The sequence below is a fragment of the Pelophylax lessonae genome (genome assembly GCF_965119305.1).
Source record: "Pelophylax lessonae genome assembly, chromosome: 1".
In the NCBI taxonomy this organism is placed as follows: Eukaryota; Metazoa; Chordata; class Amphibia; order Anura; family Ranidae; genus Pelophylax; species Pelophylax lessonae.
In genome coordinates, this window is record NC_138768.1 from 894216385 (window position 1) to 894243860 (window position 27476).

Here is a 27476-nt window from a genome sequence, read left to right on the forward strand (position 1 = left end):
ATGGAAGAAGGGCCTATCAGCTTGTCTGGAATCATCCCTGAAAAAGCTGGGCCCATTGCCACATCTTTTGAGGTAATATATCTAGTGTATCCATCTATCATCATCTCCATCCACTGCCATTTGCTTCCCTATTGTATCTAGTGGGCCCAACTGTCATCACCTCCATCCACTGTCATCTCCTTCCCTATTGTATCTAGCAGAGGCATAACTAGAACCTTCAGGGCCCCAGTGCCTTTCCCTTCAAGCCTGGGGCTCTTCCCACTGATCCTGGGGCCCTTTACTCTCGTTGTGGGGCCCTTTATTATGGTCCTGCAGTGGGACCCTTTCACAAGTTCTGCAGTAGGCCCCCTTCCTGCCATCTTGGGGACTCCCCACAGTGGTGGAATGCCAGGGCCCTGTCGCAAGTGTGACCTTTGCGATCCTGGAAGTTCACCCACTGGTGTCAGTAGTTTTTATTTTTTGGTATTTTAATTGTATTTTTTATTATTTTATTTCATTTTTTTTACAATGTCACTGACTATGACTCTATGAATTCAGAAAAGGAAAGAGCTGGTAAATTACATATTTATCGACCCCTTCCTGGTTCTATATTGTAACACATCCCCTCAGCAGCCGGCAGAAGAGGGAAGGGAGCACAGTGGGTGGGGGGGGGAAGCACAGTAGGGGGGCCCAGGGGAGCACACAGGAGCCCAGAGACAGCAGAACAGAAGTGAACTGAATAGGAGGAGTGGCGGGGGCAGCATACAGAGGAACCAATCTCCTCCATTTTCCTCCTGCAGCTACAGGAGGAAAACGGAGGACAGTGATTTCTCTACATGCTGCTCCACTGCCCCTCCTATCCAGGTGTACAGGGGAGCTGCACAGGCCCCCTGGGTATTGGGGCCTGGTTGCAATTGCAACCCCTGCAACACTTGTAGTTACGCCCCTGATATCTAGTGTGTGACGAATGCCCATTTGGTGGGACGTTCATCACGGGTTACTGGAGGAGTGTGGAGGCCAGCCTCCTGCCCATGGACTACAGCCCTGGCTTGTAGGGGAGCGCGGCTCTGTGTGGGGGTGTATGCTGGGGGTGGGGGTGTACCCAAATGTCATCACCTTCATCCACTGCCATCTCCTTCCCTATTATATCTAGTGTACCTAACTGTCATCACCTCCATCCACTGCCATCTCCTTCCCTATTGTATCTAGTGTACCCAACTGTCATCACCTCCATCCACTGTCATCTCCTTCCATATTGTATCTAGTGTACCCAACTGTCATCACCTCCATTCACTGTCATCTCCTTCCCTATTATATCTAGTGTACCCAACTGTCATCACCTCCATCCACTGTCATCTCCTTCCATATTGTATCTAGTGTACCCAACTGTCATCACCTCCATTCACTGTCATCTCCTTCCCTATTATATCTAGTGCACCCAACTGTCATCACCTCCATCCACTGCCATCTCCTTCCCTATTGTATCTAGTGTACCCAACTGTCATCACCTCCATCCTCTGCCATCTCCTTCCCTATTATATCTAGTGCACCCAACTGTCATCACCTCCATCCTCTGCCATCTCCTTCCCTATTATATCTAGTGCACCCAACTGTCATCACCTCCATCCACTGCCATCTCCTTCCCTATTGTATCTAGTGTACCCAACTGTCATCACCTCCATCCTCTGCCATCTCCTTCCCTATTGTATCTAGTGTACCTAACTATCATCACCTCCATCCACTGCCATCTCCTTCCCTATTGTATCTAGTGTACCCAACTGTCATCACCTCCATCCTCTGCCATCTCCTTCCCTATTATATCTAGTGTACCTAACTGTCATCACCTCCATCCACTGCCATCTCCTTCCCTATTGTATCTAGTGTACCCAACTGTCATCACCTCCATCCTCTGCCATCTCCTTCCCTATTGTATCTAGTGTACCCAACTGTCATCACCTCCATCTACTGCCATCTCCTTCCCTATTATATCTAGTGTACCCAACTGTCATCACCTCCATCCTTTGCCATCTCCTTCCCTATTGTATCTAGTGTACTCAACTGTCATCACCTCCATCTACTGCCATCTCTTTCCCTATTATATCTAGTGTACCTAACTGTCATCACCTCCATCTACTGCATCTCCTTCCATATTGCATCTAGTGTACCTAACTGTCATCACCTCCTTTCACTGTTACTTCATTCTCTATTGTATCTAGTGTATCAAATTGTCATCACCTCCATCCACTGCCATCTCCTTCCCTATTGTATCTAGTGTACCCAACTGTTATCACCTCCATCCACTGCCATCTCCATCCCTATTGTATCTAGTGTATCCAACTGTCATCACCTCCATCCACTGCCATCTCCTTCCCTATTGTATCTAGAGTACCCAACTGTCATCACCTCCATCCACTGCCATCTCCTTCCCTATTGTATCTAGTGTACCCAACTGTCATCACCTCCATCCAATGCCATCTCCTTCCCTATATTATCTAGTGTACCCAACTGTCATCACCTCCATCCACTGCCATCTCCTTCCCTATTGTATCTAGTGTACCCAACTGTCATCACCTCCAACCACTTCCATCTCCTTCCCTATTGTATCTTGTGTACCCAACTGTCATCACCTCCAACGACTGCCATCTCCTTCCCTATTGTATCTAGAGTACCCAACTGTCATCACAAGGGATGGGTGAATGGTTTGGTCCAAGCATGGGTTTGGGCCGAATATTGGCTGTTCGACGAACACCTTGATTATCGGGCATTCAACCGTTTGTTTGGCCCGCGGAACGCCCACAGTGCACTGCTCCTCTGCACAGTGAATTGGAAGCCCTGATTGGCTGAAGCAATGAAAGCTTTGCTCAATCAGGGCACATAGAACTGTCAGAGCCATGATTTTATGCTGTCATAATGTCTCTATCCAATCATGACTCATTCCTCTTAGTCCCACCCCACACTATTAAAGTATTCTTTCAATAGTGGCCATTTTTAGTGTGATATCGGTGTGGAGAGAGATAGAACAGGGCTCTGTTCAGTGGTACTATAGTGTGCTATAGGAATTCTATTGTCAGGGTAGAATATCAGTTTAGTGTGAATCCAGTGATAGTTCAGTCAGTGTGAGTGTAGTGACCCTTCATTTTTACTTTAGTGTCAGATTGTTTTGCAGGTGTACTGCAAATATAGTGCAGCGCGTTACTGCACATATAACGCAGTATTTATTTTCGTACATCACGGGACACAGAGCCATAAATGCTAACATATGGGTTATATAGCCACCTACAGGTGAAGGACACTGGCAACCAATCAGAAAGGATGCCCCCCAACATAACTCCTTCCACACAGGAAGTACCTCCATTTTTTTCGCCGGTGTCTGAAGGTGATGGTCACTGTGGAGAGTCTCTCCACATTTCTCTTCAAAGAAGAAAGAATATATGCTACATACCCCAATCAAAGATCTCTGAATCTAAGGGGTTAGCTATCAGAGCCATCTAAAACAGTCAATGGACTAAAAAGATGGTACCTGAGTCTCGGGAAGCAGATACAAGGTTTTGCCTGTAATGCTGTCCTTTTTAGGCGTTGGACCCTGAATCCGGACCCTTGGAATACCAAACCCCAGAGGCACTTTGTGCAGGGTGCTCTACAGGTCCAAGGCCGTAAAACAAGGGGGTCCAGTCCTTGAAGGTCACCAAGACAAAGCTCACCGTGATGGGTGAAGGTTGGATTCCTGTACAAAACAGAATCCTGCGGCAGGACTGGTGAGTCCAATTTAAAATATTTACACATACAGCAAACCTTGAAGGTAAGAGTCGGTTCACACTGGGGTGGCAAGACTCTGTACTACTTCGGGGGCGACTTGTGCATTCCCATGCACCACGACTTCGGAGCGACTTGCATGGACTTCACATAATGGAAGTCTATGCAAGTCGCTCAGAGGTCGCCGAAGTAGTACAGGACCCTTTTTCTAAGTCGGAGCGACTTGTGTCGCTCCTATTAGAACGGGTCCTGTAGCAGTCAATGGACCGCGAGGGAGCGCGATTTGTCAGGCTGACAAGTCGCCTGACAAGTCGCGCTAGTGTGAATCGAGTCTAAAAGTTGCTGGCTTAATTGCAAATTGTAAATATTTTATGCACTGTTCCCTTTAAAAAGATACCAGAGACCGAGTGCCATGTGGGTCTCAGCATGAGACTATGAATGGTAAGCCTAGGCAAAATACATCCTGTTAAGCATTATTTCTTTGCTTAATTTTTTCTGATACACTGCGTTCACCCTGTGCTGATCACCTGATAGGTATCAGCTGTGACAAAACAATGAGTGCATGAGACTGTGGATGTTCAGCTATGCAAAATACATCTTGTTGAAAGCTCTGGCTTTTCCCCAGGGATTAAATGTGTCATTTATATCAATTGTGATTATATGAGCTTGTGCAATTGTGGAATGATGCAAAGTTTGTGTAAAACATTATGTCTTTGTCTATTGTTATCACACTGTTTTCTAGCCCTGGGCTGATCCTGAAAGGTATCAGCTGTGACAAACAAAATTCAGCCTAAGCTGCTCTCACCCCTTGTGGTTGCTGTTTTCACCTTGGCACATAAGCGCCTGCATGTTCGTCTCCTGCCTTGATAGCATGTCTGTGGCCCATTCGCACGCATGAGAATCTTCGCTTTTAAAACAGACGTATGCCGCATGGAGGGCGCATTTGAACAAAATTGGCGTGCACGTGGATGCCACGTACCATACGCTATACAGCATAAATGGGCACGATTTAGAAGGAACTGCTTCCAACATGCTAGGCTCTGTCAGAGGCTGAAGCGGACACAGAGCAGCAGCAGTTGGGTTGCATGAGTCAATATGGGTGTATGGTACTGGCACAAACAGGTCCTGTATCTTGGGATAATCAGTGCTGTGTTGCGATAAGCTGTATAAGCTTGGCACAAGCCTTGAGTACACTTAAGTTAGTACCTCAAGTTTGTCTTGCTATAAAGCAATGTCTGCCCGAAAAAGGGATGGGGGGGGGGGGGGCACAGTTGGAAGAGGCACTATGATGCCACCCTCAGGCCTTGAAGGTCCTAGCCATGCTTCCACTGTCTATTCCTTCTGAAGAGCCAGAGGCGACTAGCCAATCTGAGCCATTGCATTGTAGCTACTCCAAGTACTTCTGCCGCAACCTATGTCACTAAGGATGATTTGGCATCGGCATTAGCCAGCCTTGAGGGGAGGATTGCTGGCATGATTGCAGCATCACAAGGAGGGAGGAAACGTGATAGATCCCCCTTACCTGAGCCACCCCCTCAATCACTTCGGGATTGGGCAGAGGATGTGGAAGAAGTAGCTGATGGTGACCCTATGGAAGGTCAAGCTGAGGTTTCCACTTCTGGGGAGTCAGGATCAGAGGAGTATTTATCAGCCTCTCAAGCCCAGAGATTGTTAATTCAGTCTCTTACTGAAATGTTCCGGTCTGGATTCCAATTTCCTCCCTTAGAGATGGCTAAAGTCTCTTTTTCCTCTCTAGGCTCATTGTGCCATCCTCATAATCCTCGGACATTTCCCATACATCCGCTTTTGAAGCAAGAAATGTATAATGATTGGGATCATCCTGATAGGATTTTTGTTCCTCCTAAAAGGTTTTCACTATTGTATCCTATGGAGGAAAAATGTACTAAGAAATGGAATATACCCACTGTGGATGCTGCCATTTCTTCGGTAACAAGAGTTTAATCTGCCCTGTGGATAATAACCAGGTTTTTAAAGATCCTGCAGAATATTTATTGAAAGCCTCCTTTTGTGGTTGCAGGTTCTGCGCTACAGCCAGCAGCATCGGCCATAGGAGTGTGACAGTCTTTAAAAGACCGGATAAAGCGAGTGTCCAAGACAGTTCCTTCTCAAGGAGAGTCTGTGGAAGATCTGTCAGATCTACCTTGCACTTTATGTTTCGCAGTGAATGCTCTTAGGGACTCCATAAGGCAAATATCACGAAATGCTCTGACGACAGTGCATATGCGCAGAATCCTTTGGTTAAAGAGCTGGTCTGCGGAATTACCATGTAAAAATTGACTGGCTAGCTTCCGGGAGAATGCCTTTTTGTGATGATCTGGATAAGTATATCCAAAAGATCTTGGGGGGGAAAGAGTACGTTGTTACCTGTGAAAAGGAGGAGCAAGCGTCCTTCTTTTAAGATCCCCAGCACTCATACTACCAGTGCTTCTAATTCCAGATGATGGCGATGGCCTCAATCATCTGGGTCCGGAACCAAGCTTTGAGGGCACGGTCAGAAAAAGCCCTAGGCCCAGAGATCAGCCAAATCTTTCTCTAAGCCTACTCTGTGAAGGGGCACCCCCACTCACTTGGGCGGGGGGAAGGTTGCTGCAGTTCTCAAAGGTTTGGTTGGAATCGATCGAAGACAACTGGGTTATTGCCACCATTTCGCATGGCTACAAACTGGGATTTCAGGTGTTCCTGTATCCTCAGTTTATCAGGTCAAGCATACTGACAAAACCCCTAAAAAGAAGGTCTCTCTTTCTGGCATTGGACCAGCTGAGGGCTCAAAGAGTGATAATGGAGGTTCCGGAGAACGAACGGTTCAGGGGTTTTTACTCAAACCTGTTCATAATCCCCAAACCAAGCGGGGATGTGAGACCTATTCTAGATCTCAAAACTCTAAACCAGTTTCTGAATGTTCATACTTTCTGTATGGAGTCAGTTCATTCAGTCATGTCCTTCCTGCAAGGAGAGGAATTTCTAGAATCCATAGACATCGAGGATGGATATCTTCACGTGCTTATATTCCAGGCTCAAAGGTTTCTACGCTTTGCAATAGGAAACCATCATTTTCAGTTTGTGGGCCTGCCCTTCAGGTTAGCCACAGCTCTAAGAGTGTTCACAAGGATCCTAGTAGAGATGGCCTTGCGGTTTGCCCGGCGGTCGGTTTGCAGCGAACTTTGCTCGTTCGCGATTCGCCGAAAATGCGAACATATGGGGATGTTCGCAGCCGCCATATTAGTTTACATTGTGAAGAACTTTGACCCATGACACATCCATCAGGTGGTACAGGACAGCCAATTGAGACATTTAAGCACATGGACATACCCCCTACCTTATAAATAGACCTGACCTGGCTGCCATTTTACATTCTGTCTTTTGTCAGTGTAGGGAGAGGTTGCTGTGTGGAGCAGGGACAGACTTGTAGTGACTCAAATTGCTAGGTAATAGGTCCACAAAAGTCCTATTAAGGACTGGTATAGGTGTACCATTCTTTGGTGTGCACTATATAGGGGTGTAATACACTTAGAATATACTTTCTAATATAGAAAGCATATTATAGTGGATTTGTATTGTGCAGCATTGTGACTGGTGTGGTGAGCATTTCTGCAGTGATACTACAACTACAAAGAGTGACAAAAGCACTTTTAAAAAAGTATTATAACTGGTGTGATATACCAGTGGCCCCCCTAAATGACAGCTCCTCCAGCTGAGGAGCGCTTCTGGAGGAAGCCACTGTCCAGGGGAATTGGTCTTGGGTAGAGAGACGTCTCCCTATCAACATTATGAAAATCCCAGCAGTCAGTCAGGCCTTGAAATACTGGACACCCTCCAGTATTCTCTCCCTGTACAGGGGGCAATCCGACAATACCACGGCTGTGGCATATATCAACTATCAAAAGAGTCAGTCAGCCCAGAAAGAGGTGGATATCATCCTCTCCTGGGCAGAGAAGTTTGTGCCACGCCTGACAGCAGTTTTTATTCCAGGAATAGAGAACTGGCAGGCAGATTTTTTGAGCCGTCAACAGATGTTTCCAGGGGTATGATCCTTACATCCCGAGATTTTTCAATCAATCTGCCTATGCTGGGGGTCCCTGACGTAGATCTGTTGGCATCCAAGTTCAACAACAAGTTGAAGAGATTTCTGTCTAGGACCAGGGATCCACTCGCAGTTGGAGTGGATGCTTTGGTGACTCCTTAGGAGTATTCCCTGATTTATGCCTTTCTTACGGTGCAGCTGATACCCCGTCTGTTGCACAGGATCCAGCTAGAGGGGAAACCAGTAATTCTTGTAGCTCCAGCATGGCCGAGGAGGGTTTGGTATGCACAAATCCGGAGGTTAGCAGTGACGAGGCCTTGGGCTCTTCCTCTGCGCCCAGACCTACTCTCTCAAGGTCCGATATTCCACCCTGCTGTACAGTCTCTAAATGTGATGGCTTGGCTATTGAAGCCTTAATCTTGAAGGAACAGGGTGTATCTGGCCCTACAGTTCATACGCTGATAAACGATAGGAAACATATACAATATATCATCGGGAGAATTTTAGCTTTCCTTCAAGCAGGGGTAGATATGAAATTAGCCTTGAGCACTATTAAAGGGTAAATTTCAGCCTTATGGGTTTTCTTCCAGGAACTGATCGCTTTCCATTCGTTAGTTCAGACCTTCGCCTGGGAAATGTTACATTTGCTTCCACCTGTGAAGCCACCATTGTGTCCTTGAGACTTAAATTTGGTGTTGGCAGTTTTACAAAAACAGCCTTTTGAACCTCTGGGGCAGGTTCCCCTGGTTCTTTTGACTAGAAAACTGGTCTTTTTGATTGCGATAAATTCAGCTAGAAGGATATTGAAACTAGCAGCTCTTTCTTGTAAAGAGCCATTCTCGATTTTTCATCAAGATAGGGTGATTCTACGTCCACACCCAGGTTTTTTTGCCCAAGGTAGTGGCCGTCTTTCATTTGAATCAGGATATTATACTACCTTCATTTTTTCCAGATCCTCACTCAGAGGAGGAAAAGTTATTGCATTCTCTTGGTTTTAATGCGTGCACTTAAGTTTTACTTAGAGAAATCAGCTTGGATTTGTAAGACCGGGAGCTTGTTTGTGCTGCCAAAAGGGCCCAGGAAGGGGTTGGCAGCATCTAAGTCTACGATTTCTCATTGGATTTGCCAGGTTATTACCCAAGCTTATGGTTTAGTAGGGAAGGTTCCACTTACTAGAGGAGTAGATGCCTCTTGGGCACATCGCCATCAAGCCCCTATGGCTCAGATTTGCAAGGCCGTGACCAGGTCATTGGTGCATATGTTCACTCATTTCTATCGAGTGGATATTTGGACCCAGGAGGAATCTGCATTTGGCCGCAGTGTTCTGCAGGCAGCAATGTAATCCTTTTTGTGGTCGGATGGCGGTATTTTTTGGTGTCCCCCTACCCTCAGATGCTTTGGGACATCCCATATGATTGATGGCTCTGTGTCCCGTAATGTATGAAAAGATTGGAAATTGATTTTTTAATACAGAAAATCAATTTCTTGAAGTAAAATCAATTTCTTGAAGTACATCATGGGACACATAGGTCCCTCCCCTCTTCTATGGGGTCTTTATTGCTTGCTACAAGACTGAGGTACTTCCTGTGTGGGGGGGGGGTTATATAGAGGGGCATCCTTTCTGATTGGTTTCCAGTGTCCTTTACCTGTAGATGGCTATATAACCCATATGTTATGAATTATGGCTCTGCATCCTTGACCAAGGGGAAAAGTTGTTACAAGGGGAAAGTCTCAGAACTCGTCCCGTCCCTACAGAGAGAGCAGAAGATGCAAACTCTTGAGGACACCTTAAACAGGAGTTTATGTAATGCCTTTCCCAACTCTGGTAGGTTACAGTGTCGTTGAAAAGGTAGTTTCGAGGCTTCTGTTGGTCAAGAGAGGAGCGGTGGAAAAGGGGGCTGCCTAAGTGATGCATTTCACAGTTTTTTTATTCCATGGCACCCAGGGCTGTTAGCTTCAACATCCCCCGAGCAGCGTCCTCATCATATGGTGGACGCTTATCTAGGGGCAAAAACAGAGATGGAGAGCTTTCTAGTTGATGGTCCACTGGGTTACTGGGTCAGGGGAATAGACCACTGACCAGAACTTGCCCAATATGCAATTGAGCTGCTGGGCTGCCCTGCATCCAGCGTGCCAGAGGTTTTGTTACTGAAAATAGAGCCCGTCTGTCCACAGACTCAGTGGATCGGCTGACATTTATCAAAATGAATCAGTCCTGGATTAGCAGAAGCTATGAAACCCCTGATTCCGATGTCGCTGATTAAGTGTTTTTAGGATGTGAAATCTCTGCAAGACTTCTAGGCTGCCTAGCTCGGTGGGTGTTTTCATCTGGAAGAAATGTTTTGGTGTAGGTTTCATGGGCACAATTAACACCCAAAGACCAATTTTTCCACACCTGTTTGAGGTGCATATCATTAAAATTTTTGACAGCAAGGCCAATTCTTGCTTTCATCAAGAATACCTCTATAGGGTTGCAGTGTGAAGGCACCTGTTACTTCTATCCAAAGTCTGCGGAAGAAACATCAGAATTTATCCAAAAAATCTGTAATCCTGTTCCCAGTGGACTACATTGTGGCCTCATCATACAGACCCCCCCCCCCCCCCAAGCCATTGCTATTAAAATAGCTTGCAGGGAAAATTTCATTTTTTTGGCTTTATAAATGTCATTTTTGCTGCAGCAGGTTCTATACACACTACAGACGTGCCACTTTACAGGCAGACTAAGGGACCCCCCCCCCTTGGTACTACATTTAAAGGAAATTTTCCTTCTTTATGCTTTCACTTTAAGCATCAGTAAATCACTGCTCATTAAAAAATGAAGTTTTTTCAATTTTTTTTCATTGACACATGTCCCCCAGGGCAGTACCCAGACCCCCATAACCACTGTATGCCCAATTACTTGCATATAAGCCTTCAAAATGGGCACTTTTGATTTGTCCAGTTTCTGTCCTATAGACTTCAATGGGGTTTGTTATTCGGTTCTGAACTTTTGCGTTGTTCTGAAGTTCTGGTGCAAACCGAACAGGGGGTCATTCGACCCATCCCAAGTCATCACCTCCATCCACTGCCATCTTCTTCCCTATTGTATCTAGTGTAACCAACTGTTATCACCTCCATCCACTGCCATCTTCTTCCCTATTGTATCTAGTGTAACCAACTGTTATCACCTGCATCCATTGCCATCTCCTTCCCTATTGTATCTAGTGCATCCAACTGTTATCACCTCCATCCATTGCCATCTCCTTCCCTATTGTATCTAGTGTATCCAACTGTCATCACCACCTTCACTATTTGTATATAGGGTTTTTGCCCACTACTGTGGTTATAAACCTGCTCAGGTAGGGCCATCTCTCTTTCTATGTCATATTTAGTATTTGTTTATTGTCAGGATTTGCAATTCTTAGGATTTAATATTCAGTGCACACTGCCATGGACAATGTTTTAGATAAAATAATAGTTATAGATTTATGTTCTGTGAGAACTCCAGCAGCAGATACATTTTTTGTCAGTTAATCCTCAGCTGAGAAATCTAGGATAACAAGTCAGACTTGTAATAATTGATGAATTGGGTGTATAATCAATGTGTACACGGTGTTCTATTACTAGTCATCACTGGAGGATCTGCCCTAGGTCAGGCTGGGAGGACACCCTAGGTGGTGTATAAATATCTCCAAAGGATGGATGGAGAAAATTATCATCTCCGGAGAGAACTTCAGACTGAGGGACCATTTCTTCACATCTCTCCATTCTTCCTTCAAAGGTTCTGGTGTTGGGTCCACAGACTGAATTTTACAATGAAGCTTTGTGTCGCCGCTCTTCTCCTTCTGCTGGGTCTGGTGAATGCCACTGACGTTCCCTGCACACTGGACAAGGCAATCAAAAATTCAGGTAGGTGATGGTCTTCTCTGAGCCTTCCATAAACATATACAACCTCCCTGTCCTCTCTATGGTCCATGGATCTCCTTGTGTAAATTCTTCCAGTTATTGCCGGTCAACTCCACCATGCTGGGCCTCTCTTCATTATACTGTAATGTACTCCTCATTATAATGTACTCTTCTCCTCAGTACAAGCTTTTTGCTCTTCTCTGTAAAGCCTTCTAATCACGGACTTTCAACTCATTCTGTTCTTCCCTTCCTTAAGACTCACACCACTTACCATGAAAATTATGTTGTATCCCAAAACTTTACTACCCATTAGGAATGATCGAATGGTTCGGGTCGACCATCGGTTCGACCCGAACATTGGGTGTTTGAAATTTGGCCAAATTCCGAACTTTTTGCGGTAAAAGATCGGAATTCGGTCAGCAGAACTGCCCAAAATGCAATGGGACAGGAACTGGGCTTTAAAAGCCCGTGATTGGCCCAGAAACGTCAGTAAAAGCCAATGAGGGGGCAGGAGTCTGCTAGGAACGTGATTGGAGTGACTATGGGGACCAGAAGCCAATCAGGAGTGAATACGCGCCCCCAGTATAGAACATAGCCCCGCCTAACCTCTAGCACTGTAATACAGAGGCGTTGGAAGAGAGTGGAAGCATTTGTGTTTCTCCTGCTGTGTTAAACAACATTGCTGCATAGCCGATTGCTTGTAAAGCTCCAGATCAGCAGAAGTGCAGTCAGCTTACAGAAAGATTGTCAGTGTAGTTAGTTTGAGTTAGAAAAGGAAAAAAAAATTAAAGGGACAGTGTCAGTTAGAAATTATCTTCTGCTGTATGGAGCTGTTCTTTTAGTGTGAGGAAAGGGATATGCATTGTAGTTAGGGTACTATATACCACTATAGTTAGATTCAATAATCTAGTTTTTGTAGGGATAGTTTTAAGTGTCAGTGTTCTGTCTAGTGAGCACGTTGCACTGCTGATATAGCTACAGCAGGTATACGTGCTTGCTAGTCAGCTATTGTGCAAAATACATTTCAGCGATACACACATCTGCTGTATTTAGCGTCAACTTTGTGTCGCATAGCAGTGTGCGTTTTGCAGGTGAATTTCACCGCGCAGAGTTGCCAAAGCCCCAGTGACAACTTAACGGCTGTTCTTGTTGTAAGCTTAAGTCCACTGCAAAAGGCTTTGCTACTCTGTGTCACACACATCTGCTGTATTTAGCGACAACTTTGTGTCGCATAGCAGTGTGCGTCTTGCACTGATCATTTTATTGTCACATATATATTGGTTTAATTTATAATGAACACAATACCACCATAAGCACCTTAATATATATTATGTATATCAGTTTATCTATATACTTTTATATATTTATTGATTATTTTTATTGAATATTGTACATTATTAGACATATTTGAGCACTTTAATATTTATTGGTACACGGAATGAATTTTACAGTTTTTTAGAAGATATATATCACATATCATAAGTTTATCCAATCCATGCTTTGATACAACACATTGAAGATTTATTTATTTATGTATTAGCACATTTTTTACTGATTTATATTCATTACACATTTTTTAACATAATTTGTATTATCACTGTTCATCACATAGACATCCCTTGAAGCGCGGTACTTAATTTCTATCTTTTTTAACTGTGTGGTTAACAGTAAATGAGTACAAGCTGCATTAAGGGTATTCACACCTACATCTCTTAGGACAGCACAAGATTCACACCCATACATATATAATTACTCTGTTTTGCTACTGCACTCCCCCCCCAGTCACTATAGTCCTCCTCCCGGTCCTTAAGGTTTTCCTTCCGGTCCCTGAGGTATTCCTCCCGGTCGCTAAGGTATCTCTCCCAGCCGCTAAAGTACTTTTCCCCGGTTGCTAAGGTATTTTTTCCCAGTTGCTAAGGTGTTTTTCCCCGGTTGCTAAGGTGTTTTTCCTCGGTTACTAAGGTTTTTCCCCAGTTGCTAAGGTATTTTTTTGGTGACTAAGGTATTTCTCCCGGTTCCTAAGGTATTTCACCCGGTTTCTAAGGTAATTTTCACAGTTGCTAAGGTGTTTTTACCCCGGTTGCTAAGGTAATTTTTCCCCAGTTGCTAGGGTATTTTTCCCCGGTTGCTAAGATATTATTATTTTTTTGGTTACTAAGGTATTCCTTCCGGTTGCTAAGGTATTTCACCCGGTTGCTAAGGTAATCCTCCCAGTTGCTAAGGTATTTTTCCCAGTTGCTAATGTAATTTTTTCCCGGTTGCTAAGGTACTACTCCCAGTACCAAGGTACTTGCAGGTACTAAGGTACTCTCAGATTGACTGCTTGTCTGCCCTGGTCTGTCCTTGCCTGATGGAAGATCCTGCAACCTCCCCCTATCAGTCTCTCTACACCCTGTTTGTGTGATCCCCCTCTCCCCTCCCCTCACTCACGGTTCTGCTGTCTCCTCTCCTGTCAGTCAGTCCCCGCACCTCCGGTACTGTTCCCGCCGCCTGGTGTCTGTCACGCCCCCCCCCCCTCAGCGTCAGTAGTCCCCCTTCAGTCGCTGGTCTCCCTCAGTGGTTTCCCGAGCATCTGCTCCCCTGCACAGCACTCAATCACTCTCCTCTCTCTCTTCTGCCGAAGAAGTGGCAACCGAAAGCACAACACCCAGTTAAAGGCAGTCGTTTTTATTTTTTGGTAATTTAATTGTATTATTTTTTTATCATTTTATTTTATTTTTTACAATGCCACTGACTATGACTCTGTCCATTCAGAAAAAGAAGGAGCTGGTAAATTACATATTTACTGACCCCTTCCTTTTTCTCTATTGTGACACATCCCCTGCAGCAGTCGGGGGGGGACCAGGGGAGCACACAGGGGCCCAGAGACAGCAGAACACACATGAACTGGATAGGAGAGGCGGCGGGGGCAGCATACAGAGGAACCAATCTCCTCCATTTTCCTCCTGCAGCTACAGGAGGAAAAAGGAGGACAGTGATTTCTCTATATGCTGTCTCCGCCGCCCCTCCTATCCAGGTGTACAGGGGAGCCTCACAGGCCCCCAGGAGCATGGGGCCCGGGTGCAATTGCAACCCCTGTAGTTATGCCCCGGACCCTGTCCAATCTGAGGATGCCTTTTATTAACTGAATAACGGAAAGCATGGCATTGTGATAATGGTGGCAGTAGCAGGTGAGTGACCCCTGGTGGTGAGTGTGTAGAGGGGACCTGGAAGATGACAGCGATTGCTTTACAGCCCCACACCTATGGAATATACCTATACACATGTTCCAGGCTGGACCAATAGTAATTATGTCATACAGATCACACCCAGAGTTCTGCTTTAATTGTTTTTATTATTCTTTTTTGTGGCGCCTAAAATGTAGAAAACCAAAAATACAAATCATACAAATCATACAAATCCTATAAATCATACAAATCATACAAATCATATAAATTATACAAATTATACAGATTATTCAAATCATACAAATCATACAAATTATACAAATCATACAAATCATACAAATTATACAAATCATTCAAATCATATAAATCATATAAATCATACAAATCATACAAATCATACAAATTATACAAATCATTCAAATTATACAAATCATACAAATTATACAAATTATACAAATCATTCAAATTATACAAATCATACAAATTATACAAATTATACAAATCATTCAAATTATTCAAATCATACAAATCATATAAATTATACAAATCATACAAATCATACAAATTATACAAATTATACAAATCATACAAATCATACAAATTATTCAAATCATACAAATCATACAAATTATACAAATTATACAAATCATACAAATCATACAAATTATTCAAATCATACAAATCATACAAATCATACAAATCATACAAATCATACAAATCATACAAATCATACAAATTATACAAATTATACAAATCATACAAATCATACAAATTATACAAATTATACAAATCATACAAATCATACAAATTATTCAAATCATACAAATCATACAAATCATACAAATCATACAAATCATACAAATCATACAAATCATACAAATTATACAAATTATACAAATCATACAAATCATACAAATTATACAAATCATTCAAATTATACAAATCATACAAATTATACAAATTATACAAATCATTCAAATTATACAAATTATACAAATCATTCAAATTATACAAATCATTCAAATTATTCAAATCATACAAATCATATAAATTATACAAATCATACAAATTATACAAATTATACAAATTATTCAAATCATACAAATCATACAAATCATACAAATTATTCAAATCATACAAATTATACAAATCATACAAATTATTCAAATCATACAAATCATACAAATTATTCAAATTATACAAATCATACAAATCATACAAATCATACAAATTATACAAATCATACAAATCATACAAATTATACAAATCATATAAATCATACATTGTATAAATTGTTTTATTGTTCTGTCATTTCAGTGACTCAGTACTCCAAGTGTCCCACTCTGGATTGTAAATTTGTGTCTTCACCGGGGAGTGAGGTCTCCTGTCCTTCCGGTAAGATCCTGTGACAGCAAAACAGACTACAATGAACTACTCCAACCTAACTACCCCAACCTAACTACTCCAACCTAACTACCCCAACCTAACTGCCCCAACCTAACTACTCCAACCTAACTACTCCAACCTAACTACTCCAACCTAACTACCCCATCCTAACTACCCCAACCTAACTACTCCAACCTAACTACTCCAACCTAACTACCCCAACCTAACTGCCCCAACCTAACTACTCCAACCTAACTACTCCAACCTAACTACTCCAACCTAACTACCCCATCCTAACTACCCCAACCTAACTACTCCAACCTAACTACCCCAACCTAACTGCCCCAACCTAACTACTCCAACCTAACTACCCCAACCAAACTACCCCAACCTAACTACTCCAACCTAACTACCCCAACCTAACTACCCCAACCTAACTACCCCAACCTAACTACCCCAACCAAACAACTCCAATCTAACTACCCCAACCAAACTATCCCCAATCTAACTACTCCAACCTAACTACCCCAACCTAACTACTCCAACCTAACTACCACAACCTAACTGCCCCAACCTAACTACTCCAACCTAACTACTCCAACCTAACTACCCCATCCTAACTACCCCAACCTAACTACTCCATCCTAACTACCCCAACCTAACTGCCCCAACCTAACTACTCCAACCTAACTACCCGAACCTAACTACTCCAACCTAACTACCCCCCTTTTCTACAAGTGGTTATGAATTGTTTTCTGGAGACGGGTTTTCATTTCTTTGTCTCTTAGCGGTGTATTTATAAAGCATTCATTGTTTGAAACATTGGTGCAAACTAATCTAATTACTGTAATTTTTCTAATAGGCAACACCTGTATCATCAGCTCCAACTAGTGGCTAAAATGTGGAATATTTTCTCATTGATGTATTTCATGAAACTATGCCACATTTTGGCCACTAGATGGAGCTGATGATATATAGAGGCTAATCTATTGGAAACCATACAGTGACATTTAGTTCCGCTTACACAATTTGTCCTGACATTCGTAGAGGGAGTGTTTTATTCATAGACCTCTTACAGCCAATCTAAACCTGTGCATCAATCCAAGATTTCCTCATCCACAGGGTGACAACTCTGCTGTGTGATTTACCGGCACAATGAACAGCTTTGTCACCCTTTTACAGAAAGCTGAAAAATATGAGCTGGGCCATCACATAATAAAATGTTCTGGGAGGACTCCGAAGGGGGACTCAAAACACGAAAACTGCCAAGTTATTGCCACTGATGGCCTCCAGAATAAATGTCACTTCAAGTCTGCCCTGGGGATCACTTCATGTACATTACACCAATGGAAATCAGTGTTATGAGCACTAGATGTGTGAAAGCTGTCTGTCTGAGGTAGCACCCAAAGGCTATGTTCCCCTCAAATTTGGCACCCTGGGGCTATGTCTGCCTCAGAGTTGTGACCCCCAGGCTATGTCTCTCTCAGGGCTATGTCCCCTCAGAGGTGGCACCCCAAGGCAATGTCTCCCTCAGAGGTGTCACCACTGGGCTATGTCCCACTCAGAGGTAGTACCCCGAGGCTATGTCCCACAGAGAGGTGGCACCCCAGGGCAGTGGCGTAGCGTGGGGGGTGCAGGGGGGGCCGGCCGCACCGGGCGCAATATTTAGGGGGGCGCAATCCCACGCCCGTGTGTCACTCCTGCCTGTTCTCTTAATTTTATTACAGTGTCCCCAGACAGCCATGTTCCGCTGCGCCCTGTTATTGGGCGAATAGGGTCACGTGCAGCAGGGGGGGGGGGGGCGGGGCTGGCTTGTCTGTGATCAGATGTCAGATGCGCACGGGAGTCCCGCCTCGGCACCTCCAGCATCTTCTCCTCTCCTCGCCTCCGGGTGGCACATCATGTGGCGCGCATGGGAGTCCCGCCTCCGGACTGTGAACTTCCACCACACAATCTTCTCCTCCTCCTCTGCTGGATCTCAGGTACATCCTTTTACAGTCTAGCAGTGTGTCAGAGGCAGCCGCAGCAGCCAGAAAGATAGACAGAGTGAGTTAGGGTCAGAGTTAAGGTGAGTTAGGACAGAGCAGTTAGGGTCACGCTGTGTAGTGATCAGTATAGGAATACTGTAGGTAGGACAGTGTAGTGTAGTTGTCAGTGTACTGGACAATGTAGTGGATAGTGTAGTATAGTGTATTGGGTAGTGTAGTGGGTAGTATAATGTAGTGGTCAGTGTAGTGCAGTGGGTAGTGTAGTGTAGAGGACAGTATAGTGTAGTGGGTAGTGTAGTGGACAGGGTAGTGTAGTGTAGTGGACAGTATAGTGTAGTGGGTAGTGTAGTGTAGTGGGTAGTGTAGTGGACAGTATAGCGTAGTGGATAGTGTAGTGGGTAGTGTAGTGTAGTGTAGTGCAGTGGGTAGTGTAGTGTAGTGGGTAGTGTAGAGGACAGTATAGTGTAGTGGGTAGGGTAGTGTAGTGGGTAGTGTAGTGTAGTGGACAGTATAGTGTAGTGGGTAGTGTAGTGGGTAGTGTAGTGTAGAGGACAGTATAGTGTAGTGGGTAGTGTAGTGGACAGGGTAGTGTAGTGTAGTGGGTAGTGTAGTGTAGTGGACAGTATAGCGTAGTGGGTAGTGTAGTGTAGTGTAGTGCAGTGGACAGTGTAGTGCAGTGGGTAGTGTAGTGTAGTGGGTAGTGTAGTGTAGAGGACAGTATAGTGTAGTGGGTAGTGTAGTGTAGTGTAGTGGGTAGTGTAGTGGGTAGTGTAGTGTAGTGGACAGTATAGTGTAGTGGGTAGTGTAGTGTAGTGTAGTGGGTAGTGTAGTGGGTAGTGTAGTGTAGAGGACAGTATAGTGTAGTGGGTAGGGTAGTGTAGTGTAGTGGGTAGTGTAGTGGGTAGTGTAGTGTAGTGGACAGTATAGTGTAGTGGGTAGTGTAGTGTAGTGGGTAGTGTAGTGGGTAGTGTAGTGTAGAGGACAGTATAGTGTAGTGGGTAGTGTAGTGGACAGGGTAGTGTAGTGTAGTGGGTAGTGTAGTGTAGTGGACAGTGTAGCGTAGTGGGTAGTGTAGTGTAGTGTAGTGTAGTGGGTAGTGTAGTGTAGTGGGTAGTGTAGTGTAGTGTAGTGGACAGTGTAGTGCAGTGGGTAGTGTAGTGTAGTGGGTAGTGTAGTGTAGAGGACAGTATAGTGTAGTGGGTAGGGTAGTGTAGTGGGTAGTGTAGTGTAGTGGACAGTATAGTGTAGTGGGTAGTGTAGTGTAGTGGGTAGTGTAGTGTAGTGTAGTGGGTAGTGTAGTGTAGAGGACAGTATAGTGTAGTGGGTAGTGTAGTGGACAGGGTAGTGTAGTGGGTAGTGTAGTGTAGTGGACAGTATAGTGTAGTGGGTAGTGTAGTGTAGTGGACAGGGTAGTGTAGTGTAGTGGGTAGTGTAGTGTAGTGGACAGTGTAGTGTAGTGTAGTGGGTAGTGTAGTGGACAGTATAGCGTAGTGGGTAGTGTAGTGTAGTGTAGTGCAGTGGGTAGTGTAGTGTAGTGGGTAGTGTAGTGTAGAGGACAGTATAGTGTAGTGGGTAGGGTAGTGTAGTGTAGTGGGTAGTGTAGTGGGTAGTGTAGTGTAGTGGACAGTATAGTGTAGTGGGTAGTGTAGTGGGTAGTGTAGTGTAGAGGACAGTATAGTGTAGTGGGTAGTGTAGTGGACAGGGTAGTGTAGTGTAGTGTAGTGGGTAGTGTAGTGTAGTGGACAGTATAGCGTAGTGTAGTGTAGTGGGTAGTGTAGTGTAGTGCAGTGGGTAGTGTAGTGTAGTGTAGTGTAGTGCAATGGACAGTGTAGTGCAGTGGGTAGTGTAGTGTAGTGGGTAGTGTAGTGTAGAGGACAGTATAGTGTAGTGGGTAGGGTAGTGTAGTGTAGTGGGTAGTGTAGTGTAGTGGACAGTATAGTGTAGTGGGTAGTGTAGTGTAGTGGGTAGTGTAGTGTAGTGGGTAGTGTAGTGTAGTGGACAGTGTAGCGTAGTGGGTAGTGCAGTGGGTAGTGTAGTGTAGTGGGTAGTGTAGTGTAGTGTAGTGGACAGTGTAGTGCAGTGGGTAGTGTAGTGTAGTGGGTAGTGTAGTGTAGAGGACAGTATAGTGTAGTGGGTAGTGTAGTGTAGAGGACAGTATAGTGTAGTGGGTAGGGTAGTGTAGTGGGTAGTGTAGTGTAGTGGACAGTATAGTGTAGTGGGTAGTGTAGTGTAGTGGGTAGTGTAGTGTAGTGTAGTGGGTAGTGTAGTGTAGAGGACAGTATAGTGTAGTGGGTAGTGTAGTGGACAGGGTAGTGTAGTGGGTAGTGTAGTGTAGTGGACAGTATAGTGTAGTGGGTAGTGTAGTGTAGTGGACAGGGTAGTGTAGTGTAGTGGGTAGTGTAGTGTAGTGGACAGTGTAGTGTAGTGGGTAGTGTAGTGTAGTGGACAGTATAGTGCAGTGGGTAGTGTAGTGTAGTGGACAGTGTAGTGTAGTGTAGTGGGTAGTGTAGTGTAGTGGACAGTGTAGTGTAGTGGGTAGTGTAGTGTAGTGGACAGTATAGTGCAGTGGGTAGTGTAGTGGACAGTGTAGTGTAGTGTAGTGGGTAGTGTAGAGAAGTGGACAGTATAGTGTAGTGGGTAGTGTAGTGTAGTGGACAGTATAGTGCAGTGGGTAGTGTAGTGGACAGTGTAGTGTAGTGGACAGTATAGTGTAGTGTAGTGGACAGTATAGTGTAGTGGGTAGTGTAGTGGACAGTATAGTGTAGTGGGTAGTGTAGTGGACAGTGTAGTGTAGAGGGGAAAGGGGAGTGTAGTGGTCAGTTTAGTGTAGTGGACAGTATAGTGTAGTGATCAGTGTAGTGTAGTGGACAGTATAGTGTAGTGGACAGTGTTATGTAGTGGTCAGTATAGTGTAGTGGTCAGTGTAGTGTAGTGGGCAGTGTAGTGTAGTGGACAGTGTAGTGGTCAGTGTAGTGACCACTACACTACACTACACTGACCACTACACTACACTGACCACTACACTGACCATTGCACTACACTGACCATTGCACTACACTGAGCATTGCACTACACTGAGCATTACACTACACTGACCACTGCACTACACTGACCACTGCACTACACTGACCACTACACTACACTGACCAGCCTGGACAGTGTAGTGTAGTGGACAGGTAGGTCAGTTTAGTGGTCAGTTTAGGTATCAGGTAGGTTCCTGTTGTGGTCAGTTTAGGAATCAGGTAGGTCAGTGCAGTGGTCAGTGTAGTGGACAGTGTAGAGGTCAGTCCAGTTGCCAGTATAGGAATCCGGTAGGTTAGTGAAGTGGACAGGTAGGTCAGTGTAGGAATCAGGTAGGTTAGTGTAGTGGTCAGTGTAGGAATCAGGCTGGTCAGTACTATTGTAGGAAGAGACTCAGGGAGTACTAAAAGTCTGCAGGTTAGGGGGCGCAAATTGCTTGCCTTGCCCCGGGCGCTGACAACCCACGCTACGCCACTGCCCCAGGGTTATGTCCCCCTCAGAGGTGGAACCCCAGGGTTATGTCCCCCTCAGAGGTAGCACCTCAGGTCTATGTCCCCCTCAGAGTTGTCACTTAGAGGCTATGTCCCCCTCAGAGGTGTCACTCCTGAGGCTATGCCCCCTCCAAGGTGTCAACCCAATGCTATGTCCCTCTCAGAGGTGTCACTCTGGGGCTATGTCCACCTCAGAGGTGGCACCCTCAGGCTATATCTCTCTCAGAGGTGGCACCTTGAGGCTATGTGCCCCTCAGAGGTTGCGCCCTTAGGCAATGTGCCACATAGAGGTGGCACCCCAAGGCTATGTTCCACTCAGAGTCATCACCCCAAGACTATGTACCCCTCAATGGTGACACCTGGGGGCTACGTCATCACCCCAGGGCTATGTCCCCTCAGAGGTGGCTCCCCAAGGCAATGTCTCCCTCAGAGGTGTCACAACTGGGCTATGTCCCACTCAGAGGTAGTACCCCGAGGCTATGTCCCACAGAGTGGTGGCACCCCAGGGTTATGTCCCCCTCAGAGGTGGAACCCCAGGGTTATGTCCCCCTCAGAGGTAGCACCTCAGGGCTATGTCCCCCTCAGAGGAGGCATTCTGGGGCTTTGACCCCCTCAGAGGTAGCACCCGGTGCTATGTCTCCCTCAGAGATTGTACCCTGGGGCTATGTGTCCCTCAGAGGTGGCACCCGGAGGCTATGTCTCGCTCAGAGGTGGCACCCGGGGGCAATGTCTCGCTCAGAGGTGGCACCCCGGGGGCTATGTCTCCCTCAGAGGTGGCACCCTGGGGGCTATGTCTCCCTCAGAGATGGCACCCCAGGGGCTACATCCCCCTCAGAGGTGGCACCCCAGGGCTATGTCCCCTCAGAGGTGGCACCCCAATGCAATGTCTCCCTCAGAGGTGTCACCACGGGGCTATGTCCCCCTCAGAGGTAGTATCCCGAGGCTATGTGCCACAGAGAGGTGGCACCCAGAGTTATGTCCCCCTCAGAGGTGAAACCCCAGGGTTATGTCCTCCTCAGAGGTAGCACCTCAGGGCTATGTCCCCCTCTGGGATAGCACCCTAGGGCAATGTCCCATTCAGAGGTGGCACCCTGGGGCTATGTCCCTCTCAGAGGAGGCATTTTGGGGCTTTGACCCCCTCAGAGGTGGCACCCAGTGCTATGTCTCCCTCAGAGGTGGCACCCCAAGGCTATGTCCCCCTCAGAGGTGGAACCCTGAGGCTATGTCTCCCTTAGAGATTGTACCCTGGGGCTATGTCTCCCTCAGAGGTGGCACCCGGAGGCTATGTCTCCCTCAGAGGTGGTACCCGGGGGCTATGTCTCCCTCAGATGTGGCACCTGGGGGCTATGTCTCCCTCAGAGGTGGCACCCGGGGTCTATGTCTTGCTCAGAGGTGGCACCCCGGGGGCTATGTCTCGCTCAGAGGTGGCACCCCAGGGGCTATGTCTCCCTCAGAGGTGGCACCCCGGGGGCTATGTCCCACTCAGAGTTGTCAGAGACTATGTGCCCCTTAGAGGTGTCACCCCCAAGGCTATATCCCCCTTCAAGGTGTCACCCCCATTGCTATGTCCCTCTCAGAAGTGTCACCATGGGGCAATGTGCCCCTCAGAGGTTGCACCCCAAGACTATGTCTCTAGAAGTGATTGGTTACATTGTGTTCTCTCCATAGAAGTGATTGGTTACATTGTGTTCTCTCCATAGAAGTGATTGGATACATTGTGTCCTCTTCAAAGAAGTGACTGGATACATTGTGTTCTCTCCATAGAAGTGATTGGATACATTGTTTTCTCTCCATAAAAGTGATTGGATACATTGTGTTCTCTCCATAGAAGTGATTGGATACATTGTTTTCTCTCCATAAAAGTGATTGGATACATTGTGTTCTCTCCATAGAAGTGATTGGATACATTGTGTTCTCTCCATAGAAGTGATTGGATACATTGTGTTCTCTCCATAGAAGTGATTGGATACATTGTGTTCCCTCCATAGAAGTGATTGGATACATTGTGTTCTCTCCATAGAAGTGATTGGATACATTGTGTTCTCTCCATAGAAGTGATTGGATACATTGTGTTCTCTCCATAGAAGTGATTGGATACATTGTGTTCTCCCCATAGAAGTGATTGGTTACATTGTGTTCTCTCCATAGAAGTGATTGGATACATTGTGTTCTCTCCATAGAAGTGATTGGATACATTGTGTTCTCTCCATAGAAGTGATTGGATACATTGTGTTCCCTCCATAGAAGTGATTGGATACATTGTGTTCTCTCCATAGAAGTGATTGGATACATTGTGTTCTCCCCATAGAAGTTATTGGATACATTGTTTTCTCTCTATAAAAGTGATTGAATACATTGTGTTCCCTCCATAGAAGTGATTGGATACATTGTGTTCTCTCCATAGAAGTGATTGGATACTTTGTGTTCTCTCCATAAAAGTGATTGGATACATTGTGTTCTCTCCATAGAAGTGATTGAATACATTGTGTTCTCTCCATAGAAGTGATTGGATACTTTGTGTTCTCTCCATAAAAGTGATTGGATACATTGTGTTCTCTCCATAGAAGTGATTGGATACATTGTGTTCCCTCCATAGAAGTGATTGGATACATTGTGTTCTCTCCATAGAAGTGATTGGATACATTGTGTTCTCCCCATAGAAGTGATTGGATACATTGTGTTCTCTCCATAGAAGTGATTGGATACATTGTGTTCCCTCCATAGAAGTGATTGGATACATTGTGTTCTCTCCATAGAAGTGATTGGATACATTGTGTTCTCCCCATAGAAGTGATTGGATACATTGTGTTCTCTCCATAGAAGTGATTGGATACTTTGTGTTCTCTCCATAGAAGTGATTGGATACATTGTGTTCTCCCCATAGAAGTTATTGGATACATTGTGTTCCCTCCATAGAAGTGATTGGATACATTGTGTTCTCTCCATAGAAGTGATTGGATACATTGTGTTCCCTCCATAGAAGTGATTGGATACATTGTTTTCTCTCCATATAAGTTGTTGGATACATTGTGTTTCCTCCATAGAAGTGATTGGATACATTGTTTTCTCTCCATAGAAGTGATTGGATACATTGTGTTCCCTCCATAGAAGTGATTGGATACATTGTGTTCTCTCCATAGAAGTGATTGGATACATTGTGTTCTCTCCATAGAAGTGATTGGATACATTGTGTTCTCCCCATAGAAGTGACTGGATACATTGTTTTCTCTCCATATAAGTTGTTGGATACATTGTGTTTCCTCCATAGAAGTGATTGGATACATTGTTTTCTCTCCATAGAAGTGATTGGATACATTGTGTTCTCCCCATAGAAGTTATTGGATACATTGTGTTCTCTCCATAGAAGTGATTGGATACATTGTGTTCTCTCCATAGAAGTGATTGGATACATTGTGTTTCCTCCATAGAAGTGACTGGATACATTGTGTTCTCTCCATAGAAGTGATTGGATACATTGTGTTCTCTCCATAGAAGTGATTGGATACATTGTGTTCTCTCCATAGAAGTGATTGGATACATTGTGTTCTCCCCATAGAAGTTATTGGATACATTGTGTTCCCTCCATAGAAGTGATTGGATACATTGTGTTCTCTCCATAGAAGTGATTGGATACATTGTGTTCCCTCCATAGAAGTGATTGGATACATTGTTTTCTCTCCATATAAGTTGTTGGATACATTGTGTTTCCTCCATAGAAGTGATTGGATACATTGTTTTCTCTCCATAGAAGTGATTGGATACATTGTGTTCTCCCCATAGAAGTTATTGGATACATTGTGTTCTCTCCATAGAAGTGATTGGATACATTGTGTTCTCTCCATAGAAGTGATTGGATACATTGTGTTCTCTCCATAGAAGTGATTGGATACATTGTGTTCCCTCCATAGAAGTGATTGGATACATTGTTTTCTCTCCATATAAGTTGTTGGATACATTGTGTTTCCTCCATAGAAGTGATTGGATACATTGTTTTCTCTCCATAGAAGTGATTGGATACATTGTGTTCTCCCCATAGAAGTTATTGGATACATTGTTTTCTCTCCATAGAAGTGATTGGATACATTGTGTTCTCTCCATAGAAGTGATTGGATACATTGTGTTCTCTCCATAGAAGTGATTGGATACATTGTGTTCTCCCCATAGAAGTTATTGGATACATTGTGTTCTCTCCATAGAAGTGATTGGATACATTGTGTTCTCTCCATAGAAGTGATTGGATACATTGTGTTCTCCCCATAGAAGTGACTGGATACATTGTTTTCTCTCCATATAAGTTGTTGGATACATTGTGTTTCCTCCATAGAAGTGATTGGATACATTGTTTTCTCTCCATAGAAGTGATTGGATACATTGTGTTCTCCCCATAGAAGTTATTGGATACATTGTGTTCTCTCCATAGAAGTGATTGGATACATTGTGTTCTCTCCATAGAAGTTATTGGATACATTGTGTTTCCTCCATAGAAGTGACTGGATACATTGTGTTCTCTCCATAGAAGTGATTGGATACATTGTTTTCTCTCCATAGAAGTGATTGGATACATTGTGTTCTCCCCATAGAAGTTATTGGATACATTGTGTTCTCTCCATAGAAGTGATTGGATACATTGTGTTCTCTCCATAGAAGTGATTGGATACATTGTGTTTCCTCCATAGAAGTGACTGGATACATTGTGTTCTCTCCATAGAAGTGATTGGATACATTGTGTTCTCTCCATAGAAGTGATTGGATACATTGTGTTCTCCCCATAGAAGTGATTGGATACATTGTTTTCTCTCCATAGAAGTGATTGGATACATTGTGTTCTCCCCATAGAAGTTATTGGATACATTGTGTTCTCTCCATAGAAGTGATTGGATACATTGTGTTCTCTCCATAGAAGTGATTGGATACATTGTGTTTCCTCCATAGAAGTGACTGGATACATTGTGTTCTCTCCATAGAAGTGATTGGATACATTGTGTTCTCTCCATAGAAGTGATTGGATACATTGTGTTCCCTCCATAGAAGTGATTGGTTACATTGTGTTCTCCCCATAGAAGTGATTGGATACATTGTGTTCTCTCCATAGAAGTTATTGGATGCATTGTGTTCTCTCCATAGAAGTTTTTGGTTACATTGTTTTCTATCTCCTCAGGTTATGTGCCTACCGGCTGTTCCTGTGGGATGGCCTGTGGATCCTGGGACATCAGGGGTTCATCTAAATGCCACTGCCAGTGCGCCAACATCGACTGGACTGCTGCGGTCTGCTGCAGGAATAAATGCTAGTAATGTGCGCACCACGCCGCCCTCTTACCAGGCATCAAATATGATTTACAATTAGAGATTACCTGAAATAAACGTGTTCCGTCACATGAGAGGCTCCGGTGTTTTTTTTGCTCTACATCCCAGTTCTGATACATGAAATACGACACTGTCAAAGATACCTGGTGGAAATGTCTGCAGATAGTGTCTTGTGTTACACCACCAGATCTCCACCTTTATTCTCACCACAGACACTCTCACCATCTTCCTGATCTGAAGTTTCAGTTGGTGTGCAGGGGACGGTGACGGACTCTCTGACACCCCACTGGGTATCTCCTCCATGAAGCTGTTTCCCAGGCTCTGGAATACGAGGCCAGTGACTACAGTGGTAGCTATCCCAAGGAACTAGACAACACCAGTTTTTGGAGAGAACCAGAAGAACTCCATTATTAGAGAAACACACTGAATGTATGTAGAGCCAATCACATTATCACAGACA

General features: G+C 44.6%; 1 long non-coding RNA gene and 1 pseudogene across 2 annotated transcripts; both read left to right on the plus strand.

Annotated features, from left to right (window-relative positions):
- Positions 1-26994, plus strand: LOC309550962 (annotated as a pseudogene). Its single transcript has 4 exons — positions 1-72; positions 11535-11610; positions 16144-16221; positions 26837-26994. The product of its transcript is annotated as an uncharacterized misc_RNA (transcript).
- Positions 21936-23417, plus strand: LOC309566629. Its single transcript, XR_014225889.1, has 3 exons — positions 21936-21971; positions 22888-22918; positions 23323-23417. It is a non-coding gene; the product is annotated as an uncharacterized lncRNA (long non-coding RNA).
- Positions 26995-27476: the final 482 nt, after the last annotated feature.